We start from the raw sequence: 12,948 nt of genomic DNA on the forward strand, positions 1-12,948 counted from the left end.
GCTAGTCTGAGATACCTTTCAGCATAATGATGCAATTAGAACTCAGAAAAAATGTCTTCCCCAAGCAAAAAACTAATACTTCTCACTACTATATTATTAGAAATTAAAATTCTTATTTTCAACATCTTTATACAATTTGGTATAATACTTATTAACTGTTAATATTTTATATAATTTGTGTTGTCATGTAAACAAATTAAGTATTATTTAATGTATATCATTTATAAGGATTAAGCAATAAATTTAAAAAGTCTAAATAATTAAGACAATTACATAATTTATACATGATCAAAGTATTATCCATTAAACTATTATTAGTTCCCCGTGATCTAGGCATTCCGGGTTTGAGTCCTGGTTGTTCTCTTCCTTGTGTTTTCTCTGTGAGGTGCATGAATGAGCCTTCCTGTAAAAAGGGGTTGTGTAAGCGAGTATTTGAGCTAGAAGTCAGACTTCTGCCCTCGGGTGCTCAGGGGTCTTTACTCTCAGAAGCTACTGCACAAAAATTTAGCTTAAAATAGTCACACGACAAAAAAAAAAAAAAAAAGTCATCAAAAGCAACAAAAAAAAATTATACTGCAGGAAACAAAAATTCTTTAATATTATTTATTGCAACACAAAAATAATCCGTCTAAATAATAAATCAGATAAATTGATTTTAAAATCTTATCTTTTTATAACTTAACTACAAATTATTTAATGAAAATTACACATCCAAAATCTAGATTTATATAAATCAAGAGCTTCTAAAATTTCATTACTAAGCCTGCAATGCAATTCATAATAATATACACATCCCAGTGGCAGATTTTGACAAAATAAGGCCACAAATACTAAATAAATTTGAGGCCTCTCTGAGATTAAATTTATTCATGACAAGAAAGTAACATGAATTAAACTTACTTGTACTTTACCTATTTTTTTTAAGTTTATAATACATGTTGTTTAATTTGTAAGTAATTCCTATATTGCTATTTACCACATACATAACACTTATCATCCTTCATTTGTAAAGAGCATATACTTTATTATTGACAAATATATATAAATATGATGCATATGTCAATTTTTTTAAATGGATCTATAAGATTAAAATGTCTCTATAATCAAAAACATGGTACAGTACACTCCTGATTATCCGCGGAATTGGGTGGCGCGGTCACCGCGGATAACAAAAATCGCGGATAATCCGAAAAAAGCTAAAAACGGGTATAGCAAAAGAGAAAATAGTTATTCCAACTTTGAAAAATGTACAATAAACAGCAGGAAATGTTTAACTAACGCTTAATATTTTAGTATACTACTCAAAACTAACCTAAAATGCATTTTGTTAATGAAAACAGAAAAGTGCTTTGTACTTACGAGAGGCGTCAAGGATACACAGAAAAATTAATACATATGTACTGTTTTAATACTGTAATGTATTACGTAATTACAAAAGCATAACTATAAAACTACACCTTTTTGAAGAAATCAGTCATTTGTGTTTGCTTCTTGCTTTGGAAGCATTTTCTCTTTGCTTAGAAGCAAAAAAAAAAAAAAAAAAACTTAGTGCGGCAGGCGCGGATAATCGGGAGTCTACTGTATAAATTTCAAGATAGAATTTGTTGACAATTACAGCACTTTCTTTTCTTATACAAGAAAATAAAAATCCTTACTGTAGGGCTTCTTAAAAGTTTAAAATGATTTGCAGATCCACTGAACTGTTTCAGAAAAATCATGTTAAGGGATGTTGGTTTTTTACAGCTTACGTGTTCCATTCTCAAGTCGCATAATAAAGTCCAAATATTCTTTTGGTTAAATGATGTTTGACTGTTTTGGAAGGGAACTCTAATGAGTATAGAGCGATAAATTGAAATATCCTCTTCTTTTATGGAATCATCCTTGTTATTTTTAAGTTAATGGTGGATTTTGACAGTTTACATTATGCTATCCCTCTATTAATAAATTAATCAATTTAGTTACACACTACAAAATTTTTTTTTTTTACTTAATCAACATATTAAGATTTATTTTAGTACATAGAAAAAATAGGGAAAAGGAGGATACATATGAACATGGCATGTTTTACTGACATAAAAAATCTTACAAAAATTCTCAATAAATAGCAGCATTAGTCTTATTTCTTTGCAAAATTTTCATGAGTAATGAGTCACTTTGTTTTTATATAGTGACAATTTCTTTGTTTTAGCAGGTGTCATATATACTTTTTATTGCTGACCTGCAAGTGAAAATATAATTTAAACTCACTAATAAGCTGAAATTCATTATTGCAGAACATTATATGAACATTCGGGTAAATTTATATATATATATATATATATATATATATATATATATATATTTTTTTTTTTTTTTTTTTTTTTTTTTTTGCTGGAAAGTGAATTCTTTATCTTTGTAAGTTAGGGCTGAGGCAGATAATGGTACACTTACGAACAGATATGGACAGTGATAATGTTCTCCTCCATAGTATTCAGACTGCTATCCTCCTTATAAGTTAAATATATATATGTATTTAAAATTATTACTTAATTTTCTGCATTCAATTTATAAATTTTTACATGATTTTTCTTTCAAAAAAATCTTTACTAAATGATTGGTCAACAATTTCATGTTATATAATGGTTGTAAAAAGAGACAGAATATTATTTTAATGTTAAAGAATAATTCTTATATAGTAAAATATTTTTTTTTAATGTTGTCTAGTCTTTAAGTTTTTCTGTTAACAAAACTATAAGCTATAAAATAACTAATGAGTACTTACAGCTTGTTTTTGAAATTCATAATAAGGAAACATGGTGAGAATAAATATATAAAAGGGAAACAAAAAGAATCTGTATTTCTGCAAAATGTGTGGAAGATGCATTGTTTGTAGTGATTAAAGACAATATTTCTATTTAATTAGCTCTTATGGCATTTGGTTTAAAATCAAGTATGCTTTTCAATCAAATGTAAAAGTTTTATATGTTGAATAAAGAACCTATGAAACTGACATTTGCCCCTTAAACATTAAATTTTTATAGCAAGTATGCAGCCAGGCAAGTATTCAGTAATGAGCAAGTGATTCTCCTTGAAGGATATCTTAAAAAAGCTCTAAAATGCAGATGGTTCACAATTACACAAAGCATCTTAAAGCACCATATCCACTTTCTTAGAAAATGGAAAGACTAGCTGGAATTGACAGGATTAAATGCTTTATAAAGATAAAGAAATCTTTAAAACAAACTTGAAAATATCAGTATAAATAGATCTTCAGGGTTTAATAAAGCCAGTGTAGAAGAATATAAAACATATAAAATCTTCTACATAAGTTTGAATTTACACCCGAGAAAATACATAATTTGAACAAAACTGGAATTATCACTGTATTGCAAGCTCCTAAGGTGATTGCTTCAAGCTGTGAAACACAAATAGGAGAAATTATTTCCAGTGAAGAAGATGAATTTGTCACTTTTTGCAGTACATTAAATGTATTATCAAACACTATTCCACCGGATTTTATTTTTTCAGGAAAGTAATATAAAGAATTGTCTTTAAAAGGTACATATTCTCAAAGTTTATGCCTGGTACACACCCTATAGGATGGATGACAACAGTTTTCTAGAAACTGTTAAACATTTTTAAAAATTTGGAAATTACAAGAAAGAAAATCCTATTTTGTTGCTTTCTGATAATCATGTGTGCAATGTAAGCTTGGACGTAATCATGCTCTGTACAGAAAATTGATTAAATTGCTGAACTCTCTCAAACAGTATATAATCGAGCTTGTGCCATTTGAAACAAATAACCAATGTTTTCTAAACTAGGAATTTGGCCTTTCTCCAGAAAGGTTTTTACTGAGAATGATTTCTCTACTGGTATTGTAATAGACCAAAAAGCAGAAGAGGATATTCCAGATAGTTCTAATCATTTTTCTGAAACTGTTGATGACAGTAACAGCAGTGTGATCAGTACTCACCCTATACCACAATCAATCCAACCATTTCTAAAAGCCCAAGTAAGTAGCTTAAAGAAATGAAAGTATGAAAAGAGAAAATAACATATATTAACTGATACATCTGAGAACGATAGAATTACTATATCTACAAATGAGGAGATACAAAAAAAAAAGCATTAAAGAAAAAAGAAAAAGGCCCATTTCATCTTCTGATGTGCATGAAGAAGTTTAAAAAAAAAGTTTTATGCAAGTCAGATACTGAATGTAGTTTGAATGAAGAGGGAGAATTTCTAGAAGTTAATTTAAATTATTCAGCATATGATTTAAAAATCATTTATTTTGTTTTAGTAGAATTTTTTACAAAAAATACTTAAATGTATTATGTTAGTTGGATTAAAAATTAATATGTATGAGATTTCTGCTAGAACAAATAAATAAGAACTTTGTGTTTCCTAACAATGATGATACAACAATAGTTTAAAAAGATGATATTATAATGAAAATGCCTAAACCATCTATATTTGGGAATACATCACAACCAGTGTCTCCACTATCATTTTCTATTAGATTGGATTAATAAAATGCAGGCTGAATTTTTATTAAAAATATCTCAGTGAACAACAGATCAGAATATGCTACCAAACTATTTTTGATATAATATTGTACAATTTAAATTTGTTTGTAGAGTACAACCCCTTCAATAGAACATGTATCCGTATCTCTTATGTTAAGGATTTATTTCTTTTAACACTATTATTATTGTTTGTTTTTTTCTTATATGTTTGATTGAAGTTTTTTTTTTTAAAAAAAAATACCATAAAATAAAAAATATTTTATTACAAAATCTCAGAGAATTCCATAAAAAAGAAAAGACTATTTAAATATTAATTCATTCCTTTCATTAAATAAACAAGAAATTAAGTTTTAAGTTTTTAGCTGAAAAAATATTAATTTAATGACACTGGTTTTTTTTTTTTTTTTTTTTTTTTTATCATTTTCAAACCTTACAAACTTTCTTATATTACTGCATTGAAATTATTTATTGACTTGATGTTTTTATTAGTCCTTATTTTCATCTTGCATTTCATTTAGCTCTTTTTAAAAATTACGAGAAAAAAAAATCCCAACAAGAAAATTTTCTCTTAACAAGGCTGCCATACAGAAAATTTGTCATTAGCCTAACACTGCAATATAAATCAAATATATTTTGAATTAACAATAATTCAGTTCATTATTTTATGCAACAAGATGAAATCTTTTATATTAAATTTTAGGAGAAATTAAGGTATTCAAAGAGAATACAATCGAATAAAGAGTACAAGAATGTAGTAAAACAAAAAAGAGGTGCAAACACTTGAAAAAGAAAAATATCACTGTTGACACTGGAAATTCCTTTTTAATAGTAAAAAGAAGCATCTATTGCATATTGGTATTTTTAATATTTTATTTGAGTGTTATCAATAACTAAACTGTGTAAAAAATATTATGCATGCTTGTTTTTTAATGTTTTATTTTTTAAAGAAGAAATTATACATCAGACTGTAAATTTAGGATATCATGTTTCATAATAAAATACATATTAATTGTTTCATGCCTATAAAAATATTAATATTACATAACATTTTTTGTAACTTAGGTATAAGGGAAAAGTTTTACATCTATTTTCTTTAACTGGACCTTTTTCCCTCTATTTTAGCAAGAAAGGTTTTTTTTTTTTAAATCTTTTAAATTGGATACATAAAAAATGTCTCTACTATTATACTTTACACACTGGTTTCTATAATTTATTAGACACAAATGCTACTACTCATACATAAAAGTAAACTGTTAATAGCCAAAAGAAATTACCATATATGGAAAATAGAAGCAGACAAAACTGAAAATTATTAACAAGAATTGCAGGCATGTAATTCGCACCAGGCAATAAAAGATGAAGTGAGAAAATATAAAAAAAAAAAAATTGTATATGCCTGATGGAGACAATTTATGGTTTATCTCGTGTATGACAAAAGATATGAATCAATGAATACATGTAGCCATTTCACTTCTAAAGAAAAAAGGGTAAATTAAAAGACCATTCAATCAATAATGTTACTTATGCATTCAGAAAGCTTTTATCAGATTTCAAACAAAATTTATTGATTCTACTATATAAGAAACAACAAAACAAAATGGGTATGAGTGAGCTTAATATCATATATTGGCTTAACAAACAAGAAATATCTTCCATGAGGGATAAATTTTTATATGTTTTTTTTGTGTAGATCAAAATTTTATAAGGACTAAAATACTTTAAAAATAAACAGATACAGGTAGATCTTATATCATTTTGCTAAAAAATGTATATTTATGAATTTTTTTTTCACCAGGAATTACTACTAGTAAATACTTTTGTGTGTGCTAATTGCATTATTTTTAATAATAATGATGCCGTGTTTGTGTTACCATGGAAAGAGGGTGCAGTAGCTTCGAAGGGTAAAGACCCCTGAACACTCGAGAGCAGAAGTTTGACTTCTAGCTCATATGAAGATGACATACATACACTTGCTTACACAACCCTTTTTTTACACGGGAGGACTCTTTCACACACCTCAAGTATAAGAACACAGGATATTGAACAACCATGCCTGAACCAGGACTCGAACCCGGGATACCCAGATCACGAGAAAAACATGCTACCCCTAGGCCAGGATGCCAGCACAAAGAGATTAAATGAATAAAATAATTCAAAAACAGATAAAATCTAATTATTCAAAATTAGACAAAAAATATTTAGTTTTAAACCTAGAGATTTGTTTTTGTCATTGTGTTATATTCTGTAGAATATTCTAAAAACAGCTACTTTAAATTTTTATTCAGATGCATTTTTATCCATATATACACAAAATAATGAAATTATTTATTTATTTATGATATTCCTAAGTTGACATCCAAATCTCAAAAATTACAAAGAAACAAATCTTTAAAAAAAATCCTCAACATTTTACAATACATTTACACTTTCAATTATATAAAAACACAATAATATCAGATAACAGTTTCTGAATTAAGGTCAGTATAAACACTATAATATGGACGAAGTAATTTGACAATCTCCACTTTCATTTACAAAAGGAGTATTAGCCTTTACAATAGCGTTGTTTTTTTACAGAATATTTGATGATGTTAATCAATCTGTCATAAAAATAAATAGATAAAAAATCATTTAATCATACTTATTTAATTGCTCCTGTGAATGGTTTCAGGAAATGAACTGAAAATGAATAGTTCCATGGTTACTTTTCAAAGACTGATAATTCCGAATCAATTATTTCTTTTAACTATTATGCATTATTTTGCTCGGAAGCAATTTATTTTGATATCACAGAACAAGTGCAATAGAAGTGAAATTCCAGGATTTTATTTATTTACAAGTTAGAATTTCAACTGATGCCAATTTTCATAAATAAATGTGCAAATATAAAAATAAATTCCAAATTCCTAAGATTCCTTGGTTAAAATTAATACTGCATGTAACTGCTAATTTTTTTCTTGGGAATTCTCAGTAATGTATATTCTGAAATTACTATTTGATATTACTGGCTATCGTACACAACTAATAATTCTTTCCTCATGAAAGATTGGAGGACATATTTATTTTGGCATTCTATAATAAATAAATTCCAGTCATTCTGAATATTAATTTGATTTCAGAGCTAAGAGGCGATTGCAAAAATATTAAAAAGAACCTATGCTTAATTAGCTTCAAAGCGGATAAAGTAATGCATATATTCAAATGTCAAGCTCTTTCTGAACATTTCCATCTTGAAACTCACGATCTCCTCTAGAATGAGTTCTATATTTTTATTTTTCTTATAATTTGTTCTGTAATCTACACAAATATCCAAAAGCTAGGATTGCGAAAACGAAAGCAAAATGTCACGGGTTACTGTAATGAAATTTCGCTCACCCAAGTCTAATACTTAGAGACATCATAATAAAAATGTATTTAAAAAAAGTTTAACTTTTAAATAAGATTAAAATTGGATGAATTATAAACCCTAATATTTAAGAATCGTTGTTAATAAAACAAACGCTTCTGCTTCAACCAGCTTTACAAAAATTTCCAAATGACTCTTATGCTGAAAGGGAAGCTAAAGCTAGAAGAATGGGATTGAGGAAATTAATCCCTTCTTCTAACAGAGTGTATTTTAAATCCTGAGAGTTAAAGACGCGCAGTGTCTGTTTCTAAAACATCACAAACGTGCCTCGTGGAATTACGATATGGCTGGCAGCACTATTCGACAAAAATCCAGGCCAGTCAGGAAAGATCCACGAACAGCCAGATAAAGATCCACAAACTGAAATGTCTATATGTACTAGAGTTACCGTCTATGAAAAATAAAGTCGTCGCCAGCAACTTCCCAGTAAAATATGAAATAAGTTTCAAGAATATAATCTCTGTAGTACTGTCAAGTCACAAAACTTACATAAACAACGTAACAAAGATAAACGTCAAACACAACGTAAATAAAGATTTACGTTGATCTAACAGGCACCCTTCCTACAGAATGATTCGTCTTTCACTGATTTCAATTTCTCTAATGTTGGAGGAATGGTAGGGAGCACCAAGCTCTCTCCAGATAAAGATTTAATATGATCTCCAGGATTATTTTGTGCGTTGAGTTTCGACTTAAGAGGGGAAAGGATATGGCCCCAGTATTGCTATGATCAATAACGGTGTTCCTACAACAACAAAAAGGTCCTTTTCTATAGTGAGAGAGGAGCGTGCCACTTTTCGTTAAATGGAAAGACCCTTCAAACGTAGTGCTGTGTAGACAATTTATCCAGATTCTCAGTCATAGCAGCGAGTCCTTAGAAAGTTCTCCAGTCGTTAATTCTATTGCGTTGAGCATTTAATGCCCTGTATTCAATAATGAATTTACAATTAGGCAGATCAGACAGCTGCCTAGGTCTATGTGGTTAAGAGGGGCAGTAAGTAAGTCAATTAAAAGACTTTATTTCCAAAAAATAAAAATAAAAATCTATGAATTTTAAAATGTTATTATATTAGCACTTTATCTTTTAACATATGATCTGGTCATATGTTTCATTACGTTTTCTTAATTTCTGGAATCTTCATAAAACCTAACGCCTATTTCAATAATATTATGTACAAATGTGTATGCCGGGCAGTCTGGGGTCGTAATAAAAACAAATATATATTCTCAATAAAATAAAAAATATTAGCCTCTCTATTAGCACAAGATATTGCATGATATATTCACGATGTTGTACGATACTCTGAATACTGGACAATATCGTGAAGATATATTAATTGTGCTATTGGACATTTTGTGCTTATAAGTTTTAAATAAGATATTGCATATTAAAATATGCCGTTAACATGTTAAAAATGTATTGAAATATGAAACTAAATTGACCATTTTATAAACCGTTTTTTCACAGTAGATTTTTCAGCGTGTTGGAAGGTGGAAATACGTAAATCTAAAATTAAATTTTAAAAATGACAAAACTATTAATGGGAAATAAAAAAGTTAATTAAAAATATTATTATAAATAAATTTGAATAAAACTTTTTTTTCTGTTCATATAATTTTTTTTAAAGTTTTCGCTTGCATTTGTTGATATGGTTGAAAGTATGTATATCTAAAATTTCTGCAACTCCAGTAAAATTCTATATTATTCTGTTTAAGATCGTGAAAAAGAATTTCTGATTTAGAATAAAAGGGCAACTTCAAATTATAAAAACTTCTTTAATAATATCAAATAAGATTATTCTAAAGGTGCATATTGTATTGTTCACTCAGAATAAAATGTAGGAACCCTGAAAAGGAATGCATCTTCTTAAGCAAGCATATTCTCTTTGAAAAGTATTATAGCAAACCTATGAATGCATTTAATACCATAAATTATTTTTTTCTTTCTTTCTTGAATTCAAAATAAGCAAAGGAAAAGTATTGCAATTGCCAAAATGTTTAAAATATCTCTAAATTTTAAAGATCTTGAAGCTTTCTCTCTCCCCCCCCCTCAAAAAATCGAAATTATGTTTGTCTGTCCTAATGAACATGATATTTCGAACCAACGGGAGTGGTTTCCCCGAACTTTTTTTTGCATACATTTTCCAATAAAGGTTTTATTCCTCTCCCCTTACCCCCGCATAAAACTGTGTATCTTGGTTAATACCTTGCAAGGTCGCTAATACCTTGCATTCCATTGGCGAGAAATAGTTAAGAAATATAAATCCTAGGGGGGAATCTGCCATTTTTTCTGAATCGGTTGCACTGATTTATATTATCCTGCCGCTGGTGTGGTGTGGAAAAGGGGGTGACAGCTCAGATGTCGTCCTCGTCATCTGAACTCGGTTCAAACTTACAAGGTCCGTCCCAAAATAGCCCTAGTGTTATTTGAAAACGGGACGTTAATATAACTAAATTAAACTAAACTAAACTACCTTCTCATCGACTGAAACCAAAATTTGCCACGTAACTACAGTTGCAGTCATATGATACAGCAAAATAAATAAATAAACTGGTTTCCAATCCGTGGAAATCGAGGGATAAGCAATTAGAGGGATAATATTTATTACTCCTAATAAACTGTATTTATTCCTACTTGTGTATTTGTGTCATCTTTACATTCCTTGCATTTTTAAATCCTCAGCCGCCATTTTAACTCTTGTTTTCTTACAAGAAGGAACGCATTTTGAATGCACAGTCCTTTTCTTAAAAGTTTTTTTGCTTATTTTCCTTCTTTTTTTTTTTTTTTTTTTTTTTTTTTTTTTTTTTACAATTTTTCTTTTGACATAGCTACAGTACAGCTCTTTAACCATATACCAAAAACATTCTCAAGACTCACTTATTCATGTTACGGTAAGGATATCAATTGTTGTTGCTTACAATAGACAAATTTAATATAAAAAAGAATATCCAAATGAAAAATTTAAGAATTTGAAATATTTTTATTTATATTTATAAAGATGAATATTTCAAAAAGTTTTACAGGAAGCTCCATCCCTCTAGGAAATCTTAAGCGATACTGAAAATTATAGGCAATCTAAAAATTCAAATAATTTGATTACCTTGGTACAGAGGTGGCGTTAGAGATTTCTTCGACGAGGGGGCAAGACAAATCCGACAGGGGGGCAAGCACCATATCTCTAATTTGACTTCAAAATAACTCTTAATAAATAATTTTACATTTAATTAAAGAAAATAAAGTATTATTTAATTCTTTTTTATTCATATCCTTTTTTTCCATTGTTAAAACTTTATAAAGTTATTTGTAAAAAAAACATTTTCTCAGTTTCTTTTACTAACCATCAAAATATTGTCAATATTTATGACTATTTTTTTTATGAGACTCTTGAGATTTAATTTCTCTGCGATCTAATTTAAGAAAAAAATAGTCATATTCTATTCTAGATTGTAGTATATAGATAGAAACACAGATTGTACCAGATTGACGCATCGTGATAAATGGAAAAATACATACTCTTACTATTTTATATGAGAAGCTATATCAAATGAACGTTGAAACAAAAAGTTTTATAAAAGTAACTGTTTTAGAAATTCAGAATAATAAATAAAAAATATTCGATGTTTTCTTCAAAAACCGATTTTTCTGTTTAGTCCCCTACCTGAAATATTTGTTAAGTAAGAATTGCAACAACGAGTAAGAATTAAGATGTGTTTCGAATCCGAGGAGAATAAGTGCGCGTACTCAACAAACCTTTACTATAGTTCGGACACGAACAATATAGAATGCAGAAAAGATACAATATGTTGTTTTTTTAAATATTTTGTAAATATATGTACAAAATTACTATTTTATGTAAGATATAAAAAATATTCTTATGAAAAATGGACTGTTTAAACGTTAGATCCCCCTTGTATTTAATTTTCTATATATATTTAGGCTTAAAAAGACCAATGCATTTTATTTGAAAAAAAATTAGATCTTGAACATGAATTCATTTTTCTTCATTTTTATTTATGTACTTTCTGATTATTCTATGTACTATTAAGTACTTTCTTAATTCGAAGTTATTACAAGCTAATATTCCGACCAAAAGGTGAGTTTTATCCCCTCAGTTGCATGCATAGGCTTTTTTTAACCCCTTCATATACAATGGCGAGTCTAACTCGCGTATGGAATTATTTAATTTTTAATTTTAAATCTGCAATTAAGAAAAGTATTAAGTAATTTAAAACGCTAAAATCATTTGAAAACGCATCATTACCTCAAATGCCCTTATATTTTTCTGGGGATTAAGATAACGATACTTGTCCCAATTAAGATCTGCCATCTAATTAGGAAATTAAGTAAATTTGTATATCAAGGGGTTAATGTGTTATTTATGAATATTCTAAGAATAACTATTTTAATAATCTTTTTATCAAGGCATCTTTATTGAAAGTCTATTAAAAATTTAGGAGCATCTGAAATTATATACTTTTTGCTGATAATAGTAATGAAAGAAAAGTATATATAAATGATACGTTCTCCGATTACATAGTCATAATATTGAATGCAAAGTCTTAAGCATTTATATAGTAATTTATTTTTAAAAAAATTAGTGCATACTTGAATAAACTCTTTTAGTGTAGCTAAAAAGCTACCATACCAAAAATGTTTTTTTTTTTGTCATCAACTGCAATCGCTAATATTTCTTTAATGTAATAATGTAGCCTGATAAATTAGATTGCAAAAGAAAACAGATATTTTATTGTTAAATGGATCTAATTTACAATTATACAATTTACTAACACCAGTGATTTATAAGAATTCACATAATTTGGTTAGAGCAAAATAACTCTTCTTAGCATGCATACTCACAAGAGTGTCAAAAGAAAACAGTGGGGTTTTTTTTTTTGGTTTTTTTTAAATTTAGTTTAATCATTAACTAGATTTTAGTAAGGCAATTCTAGTGAAATGAATAAAATAAATTTATCAATTCGTTACCGAGGAAATAACAATTATATGAATAAGATTATGATTCATTTTAGAACTTG

General features: G+C 28.1%; 1 protein-coding gene across 1 annotated transcript in view; it reads right to left on the reverse strand.

Moving 5' to 3' along the window:
* The window catches only part of LOC129960226 (F-box only protein 8-like), a 38,294-nt gene extending 30,948 nt beyond the window's left edge, over window positions 1–7,346 (reverse strand). Inside the window, exon 1 of the mRNA XM_056073477.1 lies at window positions 7,150–7,346. The gene's annotated coding sequence lies outside the window, so the exon portion shown is untranslated. The remainder of the gene's footprint in view (window positions 1–7,149) is intronic.
* Window positions 7,347–12,948: the final 5,602 nt, after the last annotated feature.

This window comes from Argiope bruennichi, chromosome X2 (assembly GCF_947563725.1).
Source record: "Argiope bruennichi chromosome X2, qqArgBrue1.1, whole genome shotgun sequence".
NCBI classification, from domain to species: domain Eukaryota; kingdom Metazoa; phylum Arthropoda; class Arachnida; order Araneae; family Araneidae; genus Argiope; species Argiope bruennichi.